The following is a 14,091-nucleotide window of genomic DNA, read 5'->3' on the forward strand; positions in this document are numbered from 1 at the left end:
GCCCATCATGTTCTGTAATTCATCAACAAGCTGACAGACTGTTTCAGACTTGGAAACCTCCCAGAATTTTAAAATAAATCAAGTCACCCTTCACAGTTTAAGTAGTACTTTGCCCCTTATCTTAGCTCTGCTGTTTGTGGAGTATTGTAAGGGGAAGGTGGCATAATCTAGCTCAAAATTAAATGGCTTGGCATTTTTCCAATACCTACATTTTCCTGCTACCATGAACTGTGTTGAGATCCTTCTTCTTCTCAGTTAACTGTAATCAAAATGTAATTTTGTCACTATAGATCCTTTCTTACCGGTGTCTGGAAGTGTTGTGTTTGAAAGGGCTGCTTCCTTAATCCAAATTTAGAGTCTGTATGCAAAAGTTTCCTCATCCTCACTTCTCCATGAACATCTTTTCTTACATTTCCTTTATCTTTTCATGTATTACATTTAGTGAAATTCACGAGAAATGTCTGATGTGGATGAGGAGGCAGGACAGAAAAAGATGGAACTTACATAATGTCTATTCGTGTTCATCTTTCCTATTTTTATTCCTCTTTTACTCCCAGTAACTTGTTGAACTGTGAGATCTCAGAAACTGTCAGTCAAACTACCAGCCACCTTTGGTGTATGGTATGAGATTATGATATTTTTTCACTTCTGCCTTTTTAATGCTTCCTTTTCTCTTTGCTGTCATGCCACTGCAGTAGGGAAATAACTTGTCTGTCTGTGTCATCACTGACTTACCTTTGTACCTTCAGATCTCCCCTTGCAGAATTCACGTCCTGTGTTAGGCATTCTCTTGGTGAGCTCCAGAGCAGAAACTTCCATTATTTTTAATTTTTCTTAGGCAATTCCCGAATAGCTCTGCAAGAAATGAGGCTTCTGTTGTGCTTGATGACAGGGCACCTCGTGTAAATGGTCCCGGCCTGAGTGAAGTTAAATGCAAAATTTTCTCCTGCTGATCAAGGAACCAAACTCCCCTTTTCACACTTTTTTTTTCTGCTTTTGATAATTTTCTCCAGCCTGGGCCCAAATTGTAACATCTGTTACGAAAATTTCTTTGCTAATTTGTTGGAACAGGTTTTTTTGTCCTTTTCAGCAGTTCCCTGTTCCACTGATTTCCTGAGAAATCAGTGTTTACAGAGAGCAGTTTCTAAGAGGTTTGTTTGCAGGATATGTTTTCCGTGGGAGTGTCACTTAGAAAGAACCTTGAGACAGAGGTCTCAGCTAGGGCAATGGAACTGGTGAAGGGTCTGAAGAACAAGTATTATGAGGGACCTGGGGCTGTTTAGCCTGGAGAAAAGGAGTCTGAGGAGAGAGACCTCGTTGCTCTCTGCAGCTCCCAGAAAGGAGGTTATAGTGAGGTAGTTGCTGATCTCTTCTCCCAAGTGACCAGTGATAGGATGAGAGGAAATGGCCTCAAATTGTGCCAGGGCAGGCTTAGATTGGACAGAAGAAAAAATTTCTTTACTGAAAGAGTAGTGAAGCACTGGCAGAGGCTGCCCAGGGCAGTGGTGGAGTCCCCATACCTGCAGGTGTTTCAAAATGTGTAGCCATGGCACTTCGGGACATGATTTAGTAGGCATGGTGGTGTTGGGCTGACGATTGGACTGGATGAGCTTAGATGACTTTTCCAACCTTAATGATTCTATGAGTCAAGCAATTTTCAATGTTCAGGCTGTCTACCAACTCTTTTGCCAGTATTTTAAACAACAGCTGGTAAAATCATTTTCACTTCCAAACGTACTCTTCACAGTGGGTGAGATCCATCTTTACGTTTGAAATAGAGGCTATACAGACAAATTTCCACTTTGGAGTTCCTCCCTAGCTTTAGTATAAAAGGCGTCCAAGCTAAACTTACCGTCCAGGCTGGTTGTAAAGTCAATATAATTGGCTGCCAAAAGGCATCTTTAGATTCCATCACTAAACAGTTTCAAGTAGATAAGGAGAATTCTTCAGTTCGGATGCTACTTTCTCCTCATTGCCCACAGAAAGTACTTAATGTGTTCATTAGAGACGTTTTGGTACATTAGATTAGATAAATCTCATAGTTAAAATTTACAGGTCTTATTTTCCTGCTTTTCAATCAGTTGATGATCTAGATTTTTTTTTTTTGAGTAAATGAACAAAACACTCCCCCTTACATATGGCAGTGATGACTTAGCAGGTGTACACTTTCTCTGTGTGTAATTAAACCAAATTTTATTACTGATCTTTGGCACACCTTAGTGATTTGCTGTAGTTTCCAAAGTCTCCATGTTAAAAAACACTTTGTACACCACTTTCTACAAGAAATATAACAAGGCAAATACTTTAATTGCATTTTGATTTTCAATTCTGTGTCCAATAATTTTATATAGTTGCTTATTAGAGATTATTGTAGTCTCTACTATGATAATTAAAAGTTGAAAAGCAATAAAAAGAAGCAATCCTGCTGCACAACAGCATAGCTGCTAGATTTTGTGTGTTTTCTTTTGCAGTTATTACCCAACAAAGATATTTTTCTAGTGAAAGGCATTTTTCAAGAACTGCAATACCAGCGAAACAATTACAAAAGCTGCATTTAATAATATTGTAAAATAAAACTATTTCCCATGGTTGACTGAATAATGTAGCTTCTTCGAATAGTATAACCCTAGCTAATTAACTGGATGCTTTCATATCAGTAGCTGATTATTGCTTCTGGAAACAGTCATTTAGCCACTGAGAGAGGAACAACACATCTTAATAAAGACATTTTTCCTTACAGATCAGCTCATTAAAATTTTTCTTGTGCATGTCACCAGCAAGGCTGTATAGTATTTTTGACTGGTCCTGTAAACTTCCATAGATTTTTGTCTGTAAAATGGAGATATAATATTTCCTTTACTTGGGAGTTCTTACATAGCCTGATAAAGTCTTGAAACTGGGGTACATGTAGAGTTGCAAAGATGTCTAGGTAAGTTCACTGGTTTTGGGAAGCTGCACTTGTTGCTTGAACAGGTTTAAAGAACGAGACACTACGTATGACATTTGTGAATCCAAGCTTTTATGAATCTTAGTAGATGCAAGGTGTAAAAACTTTGTATTATAAAGTTTGTTCTTCTGTATTAGTTGTATACTATGTAGCTACATAAAAACTCTGCCAGGAGAGGTTTAGATTGGATTTTTAGGGAATTGCGGCTGTTTAGTCTGGAGAAGTGGATGCTGAGGGGTCACCTTGCTGTGCTCTACGACAGCCTGAAAAGAGGTTGTAATGAGGTGGATGTTGGTCTTTTCTCCCAAGTAACAAGTGATAGGATGAGAAGAAATGGCCTCAATTTGCACCAGGGAAGGTTTAGATTGGATATTAAGAAAAAATTCTTTACCAGAAAAGTGGTGAAGCCCTGGCAGAGACTGCCCAGGGCAGTGGTGGAGTCCCCATCCCCAGAGGTGTTCAAAAAGCGTGTGGTAGTGGCACTTTGGCACATGGTTTAGTAGGCACGGTGGTGTTGGACTGACAGTTGGACTGGATGATCTTAGTGGTCTTTTGCAACCTTAATGATTCTATGATTCTGTGATTTTATTTTATATTGGACTAGGTGAGAAAAGAATTGGAGTCAACTTAACTTACAAAGCAGCTCTTAAACTTCAGAGAGAGAGAAGAGCCTGTGATTTGTACATATGAAACTGTGCTATTTGCTTCCAGTAGTCTCTATTGTGCTTAGATTGGTAATAAATTCAGGATGTATTCCTCTGTAACATCAGAGTGAACAGCTTTTATGTTTAGCCATGCAAGGAAATAAACCATTGAACTTACAAACTTATTCTATGTTTGATTGCATCAATCTTATATTATCTGAACATTTCTCAGTAAACACAGCAATGGGGCATGAGTTACAGCTGCAGCATTTTCTCACATCACTTTCTGTTCTTTCATCAGCTTTGTGCTCTTCATTTATTGCCTCCCCTGAGTCATCAGTATTGGTCTAATGGACTGGAACAGCCTAAGGTGAATGGTAATTACTTATTGAGTTTCTGATAGCCCAGATGAGAATAGGACTTATTAGATCAGTAATAATGGAAATCTGTGTTTAATGCAGAAATTTTAGAGTCTAAAAGAAATATGTCTGAATTTATCATTTTTTTTTCATGCAGGAAGATAAAATATTGTTATAGAAAGGTTTAAAATGAGTTATATGAATCATGTTGTCAAAAGAAGACATCGCAAGAGGTAAACATAGTAAAAATGCACTGATTGTGGTCTTTCCTAACAAAACGATAAAAGGAAAATGGTTTTGAAACTGCCTTTTTTTATGAGAAAATCTGAAAGAAGATATTCAGTTCCCTAGCAAGAAATGTATGCAACCTGTTTATGTCTTCCAGACAAGCGTTACCTTTAAATTGTCTGAAAGTATCCTCAGAAACACTTCTATTCCTCCCTCATCCACACTGGGATGATCAGGACCAGGTCCAATTTAGTTTCAGAATTGCAGGCGTTCTGGGTTGGAGCCCTGTTAAATCTTTTTACCTCCCATAGTTCAGATGGCTGAGTGCCTGGATGGAAAGGTGTAAGGGAACGTAACCTGTATGAAATGGCCACTGATATTTTGCTCTTTTCTATTCTTTTTCTCTTCAAATTGATAGAACGTTCCATTTTCCAGTCTTTAAACTTGAGTGCATTGTTGCAGGTGAAGACTTGGCTTCCTTTCATGAGCCACTGAAGTAATTTTCTAATTAATCATCACAAAAAGTCCCTTATTAAAAGGTCTGCAGCTGTGTTGCTAAATAAAGTAACAATAACAATTTGTGTTACCTGACAAGCCCAATCAGGGAAGTGGTGCTCTATTGTTCAGGCTAACGTAGAACATCTAAAGAGGCATGACTCTGTGCTCAGGATTGTAAACTTCTTTAAGAGTAGCTATAACAACTGTGAATAGCAAAGCAAAGGAAGGAAGAGTAGAAGGATGAGAATACTTGCAATAATACCTGTCATCTGCAGATGCTCACAGCCTCATGTTTTCCCTGAACTTTTAACAGGTCCTGCTACAATATTCATTTTCCTAGTGAACCAGTTGTATAAATACAGTCATAAGCAAGACATCAGAGCAAAGAGAGAATGAGAACCAAGAACAAATGAAGTAAAACTTACACGATCACTACAAATACGAAAGCATACGTTTGTATGCAATGTGTTTTTCTTTAGTAAAAGAAGAAAGGTTTTGTGACAAAACCATCCAAAGTGGAAGTGTAATGATGCTATGTAAGAAGAGTGCCTGGAAAGCTGCTCAGCGGAAAAGCACCTGAGGGTATTGGTTGACAGCTGGCTGAACTTGAGCCAGCAGTGACCTGGGTGGCCAAGAAGGCCAACAGCACCTGGCTTGGATCGGCCGTGGGGTGGCCAGCAGGAGCAGGGAAGGGATCATCCCCATGGACTCAGTGCTGGTGAGGCCACACCTCGAATTCTGGGTTGAATTTTGGGCCCCTCACTCCAGGAAAGACATTGAGGTGCTGGAGAGTGTCCAGGGAAGGGGAACAGAGCTGGGGAAGGGTTTAGAGCACAAGGTTTATTGAGAACGACTGAGGGACCTGGGGCTGTTTAGTCTATAGAAGAGAAGGGTGATGGGAGACCTTATTGCTCTCTACAGCTCCCTGAAAGGTAGCTGTAGTGAGGTGGGTGTTGGTCTCTTCTTGAGAAGGGATAGGATGAGAGGAAATGGCCTCAAGTTGTGTCAGGGGACGTTTAGATTTTATATTAGGAACCACTTCTTTCTTGCAAGAGTGGTGAAGCCCTGGCAGAGGCTGCCCAGGGCAGTCGTGGAGCCCCCATCCTCGGAGGTCTTCAAAAACCATGTGGCTGTGGCACTTGGGGACATGGTTTAGTAGACACAGTGGTGTTGGGCTCATGGTTGGACTGGATGATCTTAGATGTTTTTCAACCGCAGTGATCTTGTGATTCTATAACTAAAATGAGAAACTCCATTATTGCTTTAGATCCTTATGTGCTGTTATTTTAAACAAATGAGACAGCTTGTTAATACCCAGCCCAATGGCAAGCCCTGGTGACTGGGGAAGCAGTTTGCTGTGCCTGTGTGGTTTACCACAGAGGATGGTTTGGAGACTCTGTTTCCATGATCTTTACCTGAAATATGAAATAATGTTTTGAGCACCAGTGTCGCAAAAAGCTCAACATAATACTTTCTGAAACAAAGAGCCTGTTGTTTTCTCTACCTTCTCATTTTGATGATGCTGTCGAGCTATTTTAACAGTTAACAATAAATGCTTCTTTGAATCTCATGTTTTCAGTAAACAGTATTTGAAATGTCATTTTCTTAGATCAAGTCTGAAAGACTCTTGAATAGTTTTTCTGAGTATAAGAGAAAACTTCCCTTCAAATAAGCCAAGAGCAGATTTGTGTTGTGTTACTTGATCCTTTAAGGTTTGCTCTTCACCCTGTTTAAAATTCACCCTCATGCTGGGGTAACATTATATATACCTGACTGGACTTGTCTAGTGGTGCTGGAATTCAGAAGGTCCTTTCCACTGTTATGACCATGAATATTTTTTAATGTCAAATAAATCCCAGGGAATCTCAACTCATTCTAGGATTCTTTACCTTATTCCTTTCTCATCTTGCAAACAGACGAATCCTTCAATGATGGTTATGCAGTAGATGTGAATTAATATCAAGATTCAAGTCTGCTGTGTTGCTGGGATCTGCAAGGCAATATTAGATATTGTACAACATCTTTATGGAAATGTTGAATGAGCTGTAACACAGGTCTTGTTCAAATAGCATATATTAATTTAAAAAGTGGTTTCACATCAAGGCTACATTGAGTGCTTTCTGACTGAAATAGGTTAAAATTGTTGGTCCCTTCTCCAAAGTGACAGGTGGTAGAACAAGAGGAAATGGCTTCAAGTTGCACCAGGGCAGGTTCAGATTAGACATCAGGAAAAATTCCTTCACTGAGAGGGTTCTCAGGCACTGGCAGAGGCTGCACAGGGAGGTGGAGTAGATGACGTCCTCAGAGATACGGTTTAGCAGTGGACAGGTGTGGTTGGACTCGATGATCTCAAAAGTCTTTTCCAACTGAGTGTTTCTATGATTCTATAATTCTATGATTCTTTTCCTCCTTTGTTTTTATAACACTTCTGATAATCCTAGCCTGAAACTGAGCAGCTAACTTGGTTTCTTCTCTCCCTATTGAGTTGTCATATCAGGCCACATTTGATATTTGAAGGCCATTCATTGCCTGCTGTGGCAGGTGGTTATTGCTTATTGTATCAAGAAATATTTCCTGCTTTATTTTATTTATTTTTTTAGGGGGTGTGGGGGGGTTGGGAAGGTTTTAGCCAAGCATTTCAGTTTACATTAACTCCTCCCATAACTTCCTTCATGCCAAGAAATCTGAGCTGCCTCTGGGTAGATAAGTATCTGTAGATGCAGACTATACAATAAGATCTAAACAATACACTGTAAATCAGTACCTTATTTTCAAAGTTACAGAGTTAATCATATTTCTGTCTGGAAATTGCAACTGAGATTAATTACTGAACTTTTACAGTCTAACATCAATGTAGATATATGGATATCTGCAGGGTAGTTAATTTGAATTTGCAAGGTAGTCTTGTTTGTACTTGCATTACCAAATACTTTTGTCCTTGTAGGACAGTAGTTGTTGACCCCTTTCCAGTAGTTTACCTGCTGTTTACAATAATTTGGAATACAAATTATAGTGCTTAGCTGTGATCGTTTCATCTTTCAGGTTTTTTTACTGTTCAATGTAGTAGACGTCATTCTTGGAGACATTGTCTACTGATGGACTTAGCAGGGCTGGATTGATGGTTGGACTCTATGATCCTAAAGGTCTTTTTCAACTGAAACCATTCTATGGTTCTATGATTCTATTACTGTGCTGAAGTTGATGGTATCATTAGTACAGGTCGCTTAGGCCTTTGGACATGCGTGTTGATTTCCTTCTCTGTTGCTGGCTTCTTTTGCAGTCAGGTAATTGTGCCCTTCTGAGGGTGGCAAGAATAATGTCATTAAAAGCTATGAATTATGAGATGATATGGAGGCTTCTGAAGTACCTGAGACAAGTGGAAGGATGTGCTTTAAATCCTGCTTCTTCAATGCCTGCTTATCTGATTTTTAAAATTGTTTTCCCATGAACTGTTACAGCAGGAAAATTCAATCACTGAGCATTTGTAGAAGGCAAATGCAAAAGTGAAACAAACATGGTCAAAGCAAATTAATTTCAAAATACGCATGATATTCATTAGAAAATGCTTTTGCTTTATTGCCAGTAAGTATTCATCTAATACTGTTTTGGGAATATTAATGCAGTTTTGTTTCACTTTGAGGAAGGCAGTGATATTTGAAGTAAAGAGCGGTACCTACATACTGTTATAATAATTAAAGTTACATGTGCTTTCTTTAACCTCTCCACTTGACCACCCTATTTTGGATGAACTACTTGAGAGGTCCTAATCCCCCAGAGGTCACCACTGACCTCACCATTGTTTTATTAGCCTACCTGGTAAATCATCATCTGAATTTTTTTTTATATATTCTACACATGACTTATATTTCCAGTTTTCAAATGCTAAATAAAGTCAAGCAGTAACCTCTTTAATAAAGACAGCAATTATGTTTTCATTTTTCCCTCACTGATTGTTAAACTGAATCTAGAGTATTTTATGGATCTAGAGCAATAAACATTATCTTACTTTGAAAGGTAGTATAAAGTGTTGAGAAAAACATAATTAGTTATTGTTATTGGAAATAGTCAAGGTTTCAATGTGAGAATGTCAGAGAAACTTAATATTTGGTTTTTTTCACTGAATAACTTGATATTTTTGAGGGAGATGAGGCACTGGCACAGGTTGTCCAGAGAAGCCGTGGAAGCCTGGGAAGTGTTCAAGGCCAGGTATGATGGGATTTTAAACAATCTGAGCCAGTGGGAGGTGTCCCTGCCCATGGCAGGGGGTTGGATCTGGATGATCTTTAAGGTCCCTTCCAATCCATACCATTCCATGATTCTATGATTCTATGATACTTGAGTTCTGATCATGTCCTATGGAACCTTTCATTTGTGGATGTTACAAATTAATTTTCGATAGACAGTAGTAGGCAAAATTTGCCACCAGAATTTTAGCAACATCTCAACTCTATTCCATCTACATTTGCATAAATACAAAGACTACTTCTGTTTCCAGGTGTAACATTTAAAAAATAAATAGGAACTGTAATTTCCAGGCTCAGTTCTTCCTGTGATTTTCTTGATGTAAAAATTTGCATATGGCTACATTTATGACAGTTTGTAGCCTCTTAGAAAGCTGCTTGAACCTCATGAAATCGATTTACTGTGGTGATCCTGAGGAGCAGCGTCCAAATTCCTTTAGCACATGACAACTGGAAAACCTCCACAACCTTTTAAGCCTTCAGGCAACATCTGTATCAGTGAACTGAGCAGAGTCAAGGCCTATTCTTTGGCTTTCAGGTGCCTGGGATGGTTTGGCCACCTTCATGCTATTAAACTCTTTTATCTTCCAAAGCATCACAGACACGTCCAGACTGCCTGGCAGGAATCATGGAATCCTTCAGGTTGTAAAGGCCTGTAAGATCATTAAGTCCAAACATAAGCCCAACACACTGTGCCTACTAAGCCATGTCCCAAAGTGCCACATCCACAATTTTGAACTCTTCCAGGGGTGGTGACTCCACCACTTCCCTGAGCCTCTTCTAGTGCTTCACCACACTTTGGGTAAAGAATTTTTTCCTAATATCCAACCCAAACCTACCCTGGCTTCCTATTGCTTGTTTCTTGGGAGAAGAGACCAACACTCACCCTGCTACAGCCTTGACCTGCTCTAGCTCCTGAACCTCGCTGTGAATTCCCTGGGACAGTGCTAGAGAACTATCATGAAATCATGCTGAAGATCAGGTGGAGCATTGTGGTCCAGCGCATGCGACTCTGCCACAGTTTAGTTTGTTATCACAATTAAAGCCTTAGAAGTTAATAATCTTTTGTTGGTTCTTACTCTCCTGGTAGATTCGTCAAATGCATCAAACAGGGGAATCGGCTGGTATTTGAGTTGACACTCCAGAGAAAAACCCAAACCCAGTGTATTATTCACACAGGCTGAATAACTGGCACAGATTTGTTGGTGACAAAGAGGCAATGAGACGGGTTCCTCAGGCTGTGCGATTAAATGCACAGCAGCTCTTCTATAACCTAATTATATTTGTTGAATACTAGTTGAAATAATACACAGGAGTCAGAGTTTTAGACAATCTTACAGTATTAAGTGCTGAGCTGTTATGAAAATCTGCATCAGTTCGATGGGAGCTATTGAATAATTTTGAAGAGCTGTCCTTGATTATGTAGCACCATAAACTGCAGCTGCTTGTAAGCCATGTGGCAAGAAAAAGCAGTGCAAAATTGGAGTCACATTTGCAACACTATTTCAGCATACAAAGATAAAAATACTGTTGGAGTGTTGTAGTTTTCTGCAAACGAGGCGTTATAAACTCAGGATACTTGATGTTATATTTACTTCTGGTAAATCAAGACACATTAAAGTACTAAAACCGTGATTATGTTTTGTCATTTTATGAAGGGAAAAAATGTTACAAAAATCCACATCCATTTTAGCCACCAAAAATCTGCTTTATCTACCATGAAATGACAAACATTTGCATGCATTACTCATAAGATTCTGTGAGGAGTGACTGGCAAAATTCTAAGGCAGGATTCCCCAGCAGTTCTCTTTTATTTCACAATTTAACTGAGGAAGGAATACTGTGAGCAGACACTGAAGCAGAAGATACACAGACATGGGATGTTTCAGAATCAATGAGAGCCAAGCAAACTCATCCAGGAAGGAAGGGATGCAACACAGGCAATATTCCCATATCCCTCATACATTAAAACTTGTAAATTGTTACCTGTAAGTGACTTGTAAAGGAATGATAGTGGTTCACCTAATTGTGTGTCGTACTAAAACCACATAGTGCAACCATCCTCTGAGCTGTGGATGAGAGCTTGAGGTGGTTTATATGTAGTAGTTCAAACAATATTGGATAAATTCATTACACCCTAATTTATTCAATTAGAATGTAAGCTCAATATGTCAATTAATTTCAGTGCATAATGGATCTGAAGATTCAAATTCTATTATTAAGATTGTTCAAAGCAAGTGAGGACTGGAAAGAATGCTAAAATTCTAAAAAGATGCAGTTTATTAATTAGAGCTTTATTAGTAGAAAGAGGAGGAAATCTTTAGAAAATTAATTCTATATTAGAATCATAGAATGGTTTGGATTGGAATGGACCTCAAAGCCCATCCAGTTCCAACCCCTGCCATGGGCAGGGACACCTCCCACTGGATCAGGTTGCTCCAAGCCCCATCCAACCTGGCCTTGAACACCTCCAGGGATGGGGCAGCCACCACTTCTCTGGGCAGCCTGGGCCAGGGCCTCCCCACCCTCATAGAGTTCAAAAGAATGTTTTGTGTATCTTGATTACGTATAATTTATTTTTCTTAATTGGAAGAAAAGTTCAATTCCTGCTACATAAGGAAAGTGGATTTTGCTGTTAATTATGGAATTGCATCTGCTAGCAGAATAAATATCAGGGTACAACTAACGCTTCTGTAATAACACAGTTTGCCCTTCCACCGAGCTTGATGTATTCATTTTTTAACTCACAAGAGTGACATTCTTTAGGAATACAGCACTCCCTGAAAAATTATATTGAAATTAAGTTTTACAGTGGAGATAACATATAATTTCTTGGCAAATAGTAAAATATGTTAGGTTCCTTTGGCCAAAATTCAGGTGCTTACAGTGTAGGGGTTGCTATCTGAGGTAGTCACCATTGACTGTAACAGGCACTGAGGAGGTAAAGGTCCTCAAGGTATGATTCAACTATTTTAGAAGGTGGCTTTAGGATGAAATGAATCATATTCAAATTACCAGCCTGCAACACTACATGCTTTATTTGTTTGTATCTCTTGCTATAATGGGTTAAAATGTTCATTTTGATGATTTTCAAACTAAATTCTAGCTTGCAGCTGAAATTTGTTGTGATTTGCAGGGCTATTCATAGAAACAAGCTTTAGCATATAGAAGTTAACGTCAGCATAAAGAAGCTGAATTTAGCATAAGGGAGCTAAAGTCTCTTGCGCTGCCCAGAGGAGTCATGGATGCCCTATCCCTAGAGGTGCTGAAGGCCAGATTGGCTGAGGGTTTGAGCAACCTGATCTGTTGGAGGTGTCCTTGCCCGTGCAGGATGGTTGGAACTGGATGATCTTTAAGGTCCTTTCTAACCCAAACCATTCTGTGATTCTGTGATTCTATGATTCTATGTTTAAGGTGCCTTTCTGAAGCTTTGAGTGAGACACAATTGATGTTAATTGATGGCTGTGCGCATTGTGGTGCTTTAGAACGCTGTTCTGATCTTTATTTTTGCCATCAGATTATGAGCTTCTTCAAGCAGTAAAATCACAATCCCCATTATTTTGAAAGAGCAAAGCAGGTTGGCCTCACTTTGGTGCTCCCCGATGCTGCCTTTGCTGTGCCGACAGGGGATATTACCAGAAAAAGGCTGATGTTCGTGTGAAACAGATTGCGAGGGGAGGCCTGGACCTGTCAAGCTTAGCTGAGCATTAGGTCTGGTCATTTATCACTGTCAGATGGGCAAAGGGGGGGGAAGAAGCGCTGGACCGTTGCTGCTCATCTGCTGACTGACAGCTGACTGCAGCCTAATGCAACCTCCGAGCAGATAATCTGCCATCGAGGGGGAATGTGCGTGCGAGAGATACTCTATCACAGCCTGCACGCTGCTTCGTGCTCAAAGAGACTGACATCTTCACAAGGCAAAAAAAGAAATGTCAGTTGGGCTTTAAGGGACCGGGGTGTATTGTGAAGCTCCGCGAAAGCTCTGCTGTACCTCATTTCCATGGTTTCATGTAGATCCATTTTTAAAAACAGATTAACGGCGTAGTGGAGACATGCAGTCAGGCACAGAAATGATAATGTGATGACAATGTTCAGATGAGAAAAAGCGCTGTTTGTTTCACCTCTCAATTTAATTCGCAGGACTGCAGATACGCTGCAAAGCAGCATAATGATTTAAAAATAGCAAAATCCACCCTGCCCAATGTAGACCTTGGAGTGAGACTCCATATTTAAGGAATGGGGAAAACATTTTGTGAGGGAAAACTGAAATTAAAGCAAGAAAGATCAAATAAGTAAGGTTTAATACTATTTCCTGAAGTGTTTTGTGCAACAAATGCTTCCTGTAGGTGCTAATTTGAGGCTGCCCCTTGAATCCTGTGTTCAGTTTTGGGCCCCTGACTACAAGGAGGACATTGAGGTGCTGAAGTGAATCCGAAGAAGGGCAGTGAAGTTGGTGAAGGGGCTGGAGAACAAACCTTATGAGAGGCAGCTGAGAGAACAGGCATTGTTTAGCCTGGGGAAAAGGAGGCTGAAGGGAGACCTTATCACTGTTTACAACTGCCTGATAGGAGGTTGTAGTGAGGTGGGTGCCAGTCTCTTCTCCAAAGTGACAGGAGACAGGACGAGAGGAAATGGACTCAAATTGCAGCAGTGCAGGTTCAGATTAGACATTAGGAAAAATTTCTTCACGGAAAGGTTTCTCAGGCATTGGCAGAGGCTGCCCAGGGAGGTGGTTGAGTCCCAGTCCCTGGAGATATTTAAAAGATAGGTTGACGAGGTGCTCAGAGGTTCGGTTTAGCAGTGGACAAGTGTGGCTGGACTCAATGATCTCAATGGTCTTTTCCAACCAAACAATTCTATGATTCTGTCATTCTAATTCAGAGCAACAGAGGCTCCCAAAGCCATGTGAGAATCTTCTGTTTTCAAAAATTCTTGCCTACGGAGAAATTCTGCATCTTTAATTGTATCAATCTTAAACTCAAGGTTTTATTGTTTTTAATTTGCTGATATTTTTATTAACAGTGTCTAAGTTTGCTATTCCTTACAAATCATATGCATTAACTTAACTGAGGAACATTTTAATTGAGCACTGCTGGAGATTTTCCAATAAATTAACATTGCATACTTTTAACAGATGTCTGAATTAGACATTGTTATTAGACATTGTAATTAAT

At 39.7% G+C, this 14,091-nt stretch overlaps 1 protein-coding gene across 1 annotated transcript in view; it reads left to right on the forward strand.

Annotated features, from left to right (window-relative positions):
- The window catches only part of MSRA (methionine sulfoxide reductase A), a 293,652-nt gene that overhangs the window by 83,542 nt on the left and 196,019 nt on the right, over positions 1-14,091 (forward strand). The gene's annotated exons all lie outside the window — the stretch shown is intronic.

This window comes from Phaenicophaeus curvirostris, chromosome 2, assembly GCF_032191515.1.
Source record: "Phaenicophaeus curvirostris isolate KB17595 chromosome 2, BPBGC_Pcur_1.0, whole genome shotgun sequence".
NCBI lineage: Eukaryota > Metazoa > Chordata > Aves > Cuculiformes > Cuculidae > Phaenicophaeus > Phaenicophaeus curvirostris.